The sequence below is a fragment of the Ceratosolen solmsi genome, unplaced genomic scaffold, assembly GCF_000503995.2.
Source record: "Ceratosolen solmsi marchali unplaced genomic scaffold, CerSol_1.0 scaffold3, whole genome shotgun sequence".
Lineage (NCBI taxonomy): Eukaryota > Metazoa > Arthropoda > Insecta > Hymenoptera > Agaonidae > Ceratosolen > Ceratosolen solmsi.
The window spans coordinates 4,494,300-4,502,580 of record NW_011948428.1 but is presented as its reverse complement, the minus strand read 5'-3'; the positions used below and the strand labels follow the sequence as shown (position 1 = coordinate 4,502,580).

Sequence of the window (8,281 nt, the reverse complement as noted above, 5' to 3'; positions counted from 1 at the left end):
TGGAGGGGCGGAGTGGGGAAGCCCGAACCCGATCCCGATTCCAGTCCGCGGCCGGTTTCCGGCGCGTGCATTCCACCGCGAGAGCCGAACCTAGCCGATCGCCGATCTTCGGATGGCTTCGGCCGCAGCCGGCTACGCTAGCGGTTGTACGCTGTTCCAGCAGTGCCTTATGCCTTGTGCCGCTTTAACGATTATGAGATTGCGACCGATCGGCCCATTATTGCCCTAGCATCCGAAATTCAGTGTGGGGCGTGAGGCGGTGGCGGGGGGTCGTAGGGATGTTGAAGGCGATGGTACGATCGAGCACAGCGTAGTAGATTACGTCGTCTAATTGCCGGTATAATGGACGGGAGGGGGATTTGGGACTTGATTCACGATCCCTTCGATTCCACACCCAAGAGGGGTTGGTAAAATCGAGATTCGTCTAATTTCTGGTCTGGTGGAGATCCTCGATCGAGGATGAACTTGGAGTCATACGGCTATAGATAAGTCCCGATGGATTCTAACGCCGCGAAAACTCTCGGGAGTTATTATTAATTTTCCATTTGATGGCTCAATAACACGCTGAGAATAACACATCAGAATCGTTCCACATCCGTGATTGATTAAAATAAGCCGGCGCGCTATCATCTGTCTTATTCAATTGAGTTTTCGGAATGCGATATCAGATCCCTGGTAGAGAATAAAGCTCGAATAATTTTAAAGGATACGAGTCGAGTGCGAGCGTACGCGGCCGATCTAGATTCAATGGTCGATAGTCGAGGAATTGTGATTGAAAATGCGGAAATTATATTGAGAACGGGAAAAAAGAAAAGAGGTGAAGATTAAATGTAAGCCAGGGAAATGTCGAAATATATCGCCACTGACAGGTTCTTCGATTCGATATCATGCTGGATGCTAAGATAGAAAGTTGGTGTGTGACGGTAAGTTGGACGGATTAAAATGTCAGGATGCAATATGGTAAAATTGATATAAACGATATAATGAAGGAATTTAAGAAAATGCTCCTCTCGCTCGTCAGTTAGATCAGTTAGATTAGCAAATAAGTTAAGTTCGGCCGATGTGGAAGGTTAAAATTCGAGAGATTAACAATTGCAATGTGTCCTCTATGTACGTCCGTGCGCCAAGTAATTCGATTCGCAATGTATAATTTAAGAGTATAATTTACAGGCTTGAACGAACTAAACGAAATGTGTATGCGACTTGGCGTTAAAGTATCAAATTAACGAAGATTTGAGGCGATATGCGATATTTCGATTGATAATTGAAAAGTAAGAATCGTATGTAGGTAGACCAATGGAAAGATGGAGAGATAATATTAATGGAGTTAGGAGTACCGGAGTGAGAGAGTCTGTGATATGATTTTAATGCAAAGTTGACAAGATTGGCATTTGTCGGTTAATTAGATTATGAACGATCGAGCGTTGAAAACAATTAATCATTCGTATGTTTCTCAGTGGCTTACGCACAGACAAATTACTAACTTGTAATGTCTACCCTACATTTTCAATAATAAATTCCATCTTTTCACACTTTCTTCGATTTTCATTCGACTTTCTTTAATTATAATCGAGGTACAATGTGATAAGCAATCGCCCACGCAAACACTTCAAAATTTCAAATATCAATGGACTATCGGATGATCATTTGAATTATGAGCCATCCTACTTTACTTAAATCAACGCACCGACGACGTTACAACGATAAATAATGACTCTGATTAAAAACGCACTTTGATTCATTCGAAACTCAAAATTTATTATCCCACTGACTGTAATACCCGACCACCCAACAAAATACAGTAATTGTATCGTAAAAATGACATTATCGGGAAAATTATTGACGTCAATTAAAATTCTCCGCTGATAACTTTAAATGATCTCCCATTGATGTATTAACTTAAATATTTATCATGACACTTGCATACAATTAAAATAGCAGGTGAATTTTATTTTTACATAAATAAAAATATTGTTTCACCCGCAGGCAATTATAATAGGTAATTAATTATACGATTTATTTTTTCGACTGATTTTGTTGGCGAATCACTATTATGAACATATCACTATCCCATATACTACACAGATTCATATACGGACAATCTGCAATATGTGAAGTGTGCGTGCGCGTGGTGTGTGTGCCGTATACACACCCGTTTATGAAATTTTAAATTTCGTTTTAAATTTTTCTTACTTTGATGCATTTATTGTTAAAAATAAATTTTTCAATAATTTATTTTCATTTTATTTAAAAAAATCCTAAATTGTAGACAATTGTCACTCGTGCGCCTTTATTTCGTCTCGGTTAAATTTTTAATAAAGTTGAAAATTGTAAGGAATGTTTTTAAATTTCATCATTATTACGTAATTTTATGCTTACTTTATATTTCTATATTTCGTTTACTATCGCTGTTATCGTTATTACTATTAGTGTTTATCTTACTATAATTTTTATTGTTGTTGTTGTTGTTGTTGTTGTTTTTATTGTTGCTGTTGTTGTTGTTGTTGTTGTTGTTAAATTGCCAAATAATTATCAGCTACAATACAGACGTTATATTCTAAGTAGAAAATAAATTAAATATGGATGGATAAATTCATAATTATTGTTTTAAGGTGTCGTCAGCATAAATATTAGCATGTAAAGCCACTGCCAATTGAAATATTGTTGTTTGAAAATATCACTGCACGACATTCGAATTTCTTATCGAGTAATTTAGCTAATCGTCTGTCGTTTCGAAATCTCACGTCTTTGTTATTTTCTTGTACTATTTTATTTTTCTATATTGTTATGTTCCTCGGCTATTTAAAGGCTTATTTCGCTTCCACGTAGATACGATATTAATTAAACCTGTTTCGACCGATTAAATTTTAATTCTAATCGCCCGGCTCAGCTTCCTAAAAACAATTTATATCATTTCCCGACAGTGCCGACCATTATTTAAGAAGTTTTTAAAAGTGCTTTTTAGTATAAAGGACATTCTTTCGTATATTTGTATTCCACGTTCGATTTCTTTGTTAAGCCGAGTGGCTGTTTTTACATTTTTTCGAGCGAGCTCTTACCGCGAGCCTCTTCAATCCATTCCCAAAATTGTGACAAGAATTTTGTTTCTTTTTTCTTTTTTTTTTTTTACCAAGGAATTGAATTTATAAAACAATAAGGCGGTCGAGAGGAGTGGCCAATTCCGCTTTGCCATTAGTTAAATAAATGGTAAAGCATCGTTTGCCTATAAATAAGCCGTCTGATCATCCATACGGATCGAGACATCGATAAACCACAATCGTCGTCCTTTAATCGCTCGATAATCGTCAAATCTCATTTCCGTTCCCCGGCACATTGTCGTCCTCGGCTGCCCAAGGACACACCACTTTTAATAGAACCGTCCGGCTAAGTCGCGTCTTTTCCCGCATAACGAGCTTTTCACGTCGACACCGGAGAAACCCGGTGGACGCAGCCGCGGCGCTGCCTTTGCGAGTATGAATGAGGCCGTTCATCCAGAAAGCGACGCTGCTTCCATCCGATTCTACGGTCCTTCCGCACAATGCGTGAGCACCCACACAGCTCCCTTGAGCCGCCGTCGCAGCCGAAAGTGCGCCCATACCTGTGGACCCACCTTTACGGCTTACCTCGCCGTCCGTATCCATAATGCCGGGGACTGCCTGCTACCTCCCTCCCCTTGCTCCTTCCTCCTTCCTCATCATAGGATCCCCCCCCCTCCCAGCCCCCAACTCCTTCACGGACAGACACCCGCCCCACCCTTATCCACTGCCCATCCCCCCTCACCGACCACGACCACGACCCCGTGCACCCGCTACTCTCCTTTCCGCCTACTACACCTCCCGCTTTGCTTGCCATCGCTCGCTCTCTCTCTCTCTCTCTCTCTCTCTCTCTCTCTTCCTCCCGCGCGTAAGACGCGCGAGTCTCTTTGGCTTGCGTGCCTCCAACGAGGTAGACAGACAGCCCGAAGTAAGAAGGAGCGAGAGAGGGCCGACGGAGGCCGGTCTCGCACGCATACACGGGCACACGGTCGGAGGCACACAGAGAAGGCGCCCAGAGCGGCTCTGCACGAAGCCGGAGCCAGTCGCGCATCGGCGCTTGCCCCGAGCGGCAGCGGCTCATTGCGAGACCGGTTACGATTTTCACGATATCTCGGCCCACGTCCTTCGTCCACCCAGCAGCCCCTCTTGCGGGGGCGGCGCGAAGTTAAGTGCGTTGTGCGCGAGTGCTTGAAGCGAGGGAGAGGAAGGAGAAGGAGGTGAAGGTGAAGCAGAGCGGCCGCGAGCCCAGGGGGAGAGGAAGCTGCCGCGGGGTTCCGACAGGTAGGTCCCGGTTGGGATTTTCCACGGGGTGGTCGCGTCTAACGGGATTCTCTCCGGGTCTCTAGTTGTCGCGGTGGTGAAAGAGCGCGAGGTCGGCGCTAAGCACTTTGGGGGGCTCGAAATGGCAAATACGGTGGCAAGGTGTTTGAGGGGTTAGATGGTTGGTTGGCCTTTGGTCGATTCAATCGCTCTCTCTCTCTCTCTCTCTCTCTCTCGTCTGTCCTCTCCTCTCGCTCATTTCTCCTCCCCCCTCCCCCCTCGCCACCCGCTCTCTCTCTCCTCTCTCTCTTCTCTCGCTGTTCTCTCTACTCTCTACTCTCTACTCTCTACTCTCTCTACTCTCTACTCTCTCTACTCTCTACTCTCTCTCTCTCTCTACTCTCTCTCTCTCTCTCTCTCTCTCTCTCTGTTCGGCCTCACGGCAATGCATTGCTGTACGCGCGCGTCTTAATGTAATGTTGCCGACGACCTTCGTGACTTCCGAGACGGACGGGCCACTCGATTCGAATAATCCGTGCGCTCCGTAAATATGTAGGGAGCGGTCCCGGAGCGCTGGAATTTTTCGAGACATTGATCGCGTGTCAGCACGCAGAAGCATCCGAGAAGACCGAGGGCTTAAAATTGCTTCGTTCGCTGAAAAGTTCGTCCAACATTATCTCTCTTCACGTGTACTTTAATACGCATTCCAACCTAGCAAAAGTAACTCGCTTTGATAAAAAAGAATTATTAAATTTTAATCTCACGTACGAAAAACAGTGCATTGTCGTTCGGGCTGTTTTGTCGATTATTTCAATGTTCAGTCGTCCCAAAGATGTATAAGGCTTGGGGAAGGACAGAGGCAAATGAAGCTTGGAGAAGAGAAATAAAACAATTGATACCCCCGGCGTCATTCTTCTTGAAATCCTCGAGACGCTTAAGCTAGCGGTGCTTAGAAGCGAGAAGCGAAGAGAGAGAGAGAGAGAGAGAGAGAGAGAGAGTGGAAGACGATTTTCGTTAAATATCGTCGGAAGCCAAGGTAAAAACGTAGCCGACAAGGCTCCGACTATGCGCAGTTCAAATAAGAAGATTCCATAGTGCGATACACCTCGTGCGTACGTCTCCGAGATCGAGCCGATTGTCACACATTATCATCGGGGCTCTTTCTCTCGTCTGTAAAATAACTCTTCCAAAAAGCTGTCGAGCAGGGGGTTGAGATACCAATCTCGGGCGCCACGGGTCCGACCCCCGCGGCACCGGGAAGCGGAAAGAGAGCAGCGTTTTAACGGGCGCCCGTGGCCTCGTCCTCGAGGCGGTCGGCGGTTTCTCACGCCACGAGCCTCTAACCCCGTCCGAGGTTTCGCGTCTCGCGGACGCTTTTCATCCGTTTGACTGAGGAGAGCGAGAGAGGGAGAAGAACGGGGCTCTGGGCTACGATGCGATTGCGGGGGCGGGATAATATAGAAGAGAGAGAGAGAGAGAGGCATGGAAGGTGGATTTGACATTTTTCGTGAGCTCCGCGGATGACTAGTTGCTTTTTACAAAGGCTATGGCTTGTTGCTAGTGACTTTCCTCTCACATTTCCTCTCTCTCACTCTCTCTCTCTCTCTCTCTCTCTCTCTACTATCCTCGGGCCTTTTTCCTTTTGTTCACCTGGATTCATCGAATTTCTCGGCAGACTTTTCAATCGTCAATTCTCTAACTATTGGCGTTGGACTTCGTATTTGAATATTTGAATATTGTGGCAGCAAAACACTTCGACTACCTCAATGATTGTATTAGGCGGGATGCAGTCGAGTTGCATAAGGAATTTAATTCCTTTAACAATTAAATAATTCCGTCTGCGTGTTAAATGTTTCAAACAAAGCAATGCGTTTTGATAATATATGTTGAAAAATAGCTCGAATCTATGTAATAATAAATATATTTTACCTTTTTGTTAAGAGAAAAAGAAAAGAAAAGAAAAGAAAACTACTTTACATATAAAAATGGTAATCTTGAAAAAATATAGTAACGTAATGGGGAAAAGCACAAAATTATCACAAAAATTCTTTTTGCAAAATTTATTTCTTCCTATATCCATCAAAGAAATTTTATTATTAGAGTATATCAATTTGAAGACGAAATAGCGCATGTTTAGTTTATTTATACTGACATTTTCCTGAAATGAAATTATAGAAAGAAAATTTCTTATTACATCATTCGCAAATTCTCCAGTATGACACTTCTCGCGAATGTGAAAAGCTAATTCAGCAGAGACGTATGCACTTACAAAAATTTCTGTTCACTCTGTATATCTGACCCAATACGGCAATACTTCTGCAAATATTAACAAAATATAAATGTTTTCAATGTTTACGTAAAGCCAAGTAGAAATACACGTGTAATTTTATTTTGATTTAATTCATCAAAGTTTGATTTTATATGCATTGGCGAATACTTGAGATACCAACTCGTATTGCATAATTTGAAGAGCATTAATGTAGACGAAATTGGAAAGTCTCTCAGTTACAAATTTATATCATAAAAAAGAAATTGAATTAAATTCGCCGAATAATTTACATGGCGTATGTTTACAAGAGTTTTATTTATTTATTTATTTATTTATTTATTTATTTATTTATTTACTTATTTATTTATTTACTAGAGTTCTTTATAACGAAAATCATGAAATTAATATTACCTTAAATTTTAAATTGTACATTCTTTTAGATCCGATTCAATTAGATAAGGTTTTCTATACCTTAGGAAGCATTATTGGAACTCGTGAGTTGTAACTCTGAGCTTATGTCAATTATATGTACGAGGAAAATAACCTTTGCTAGAATAATACAAAAGATCAAGTTTTTTCGTTATTTAATGATCGTATATATTTTGCGTAAAGCAAATTATTTAATTGCCAATTATGACATTTTGTTGGCTATTTAAAATAATGTCGAAGTTATTTACCGATTAGGAGCAATCGATACGACTGAGCGTTGGCATTTTTCTTCTCAACGGTGGTAATAAACTCTCTAGGCTTGAAAATAATTCCAAGTCGAGTGTTAAACCCCCACTACTTAATTAATTTTTCACTAGAACAGTGGCGTTTTCTCGAATATCGTTCAGTGCTTGAAAAAGACAAAAAGAAGAAGCTAAATTACGTATCGCACTGATTTTCCTTCGGGAGATCCGCGTAGAAAACCTCTTCTCACTCATCGACTGCATCGATGCGTCCGTCTCTCTCTCTCTCTCTCTCTCTCTCTCTCTCTCTCTCTCTCTCACGCACGAACGCACGCACGTACGCACGCCAACAAAAACGCGTCAGTGCGCGAGCGCGCGAGTACACGTAGACGTACGGAGTGAGACTCGCTGCGACCACATAAAAAGATGCTGGGAGCAGGTCTAGGCAGAGCCTGTTTCCCCCAACGAAAATTCCGCGCGATAAGCGCTGCTCGTTAATGCATATATACGCTTGCTCTTCCACGATATAACGCGCGCATAATACACGAGCGGCCGATTGGGGGCGGAGGGAGAGGCTGGGGGAGGGGTCGTTCATTCGGTGCGCCTCTATCTGTTCCTCTTGGAGCGGCGAGAAAAAGCTGAGCGACGCACCGTTACGATTGCCGTGGGTGGAAGCGGCGAGATATCGGACGCTCGTTACTCCTCTTTCCGGTTTCACCGGCATTTTTCCCGGCGGCCTTAGCGAGAGTGAATCCGTATGGCCGGGCTTTGTGCTCGTCGAGGATGATGGCGCGAGGCGATGAAAGTCGAGTCTCGAACGATGAAATGTCTATTTAGCTCCATTCATTAACTAATATAATACTCGGTACCTCTTTCGTCGGGCATTAGGCTTTACCGTTACGTTTTTCCTTGGGCTATAACGGAATGATTGTCATATTTAAACAAAGTTACTGCCCATTGCTAATCGATATTTGATACAAGCCCTTGTTCTCCACCTCTTCCTCCTCCTCCTCCTCCTCCTCCTCCTCCTATCCCCGGCCCCATCC

General features: G+C 43.0%; 1 protein-coding gene and 1 long non-coding RNA gene across 2 annotated transcripts in view; both read left to right on the top strand.

The window, feature by feature from the left end:
* Positions 1-8,281, top strand: part of LOC105363707 (uncharacterized) — a 142,068-nt gene that overhangs the window by 35,039 nt on the left and 98,748 nt on the right. The gene's annotated exons all lie outside the window — the stretch shown is intronic.
* The window catches only part of LOC105363642 (uncharacterized), a 28,913-nt gene continuing 24,717 nt past the window's right edge, over positions 4,086-8,281 (top strand). Inside the window, exon 1 of the long non-coding RNA XR_912924.1 lies at positions 4,086-4,316. This is a non-coding gene — a long non-coding RNA (uncharacterized LOC105363642). The remainder of the gene's footprint in view (positions 4,317-8,281) is intronic.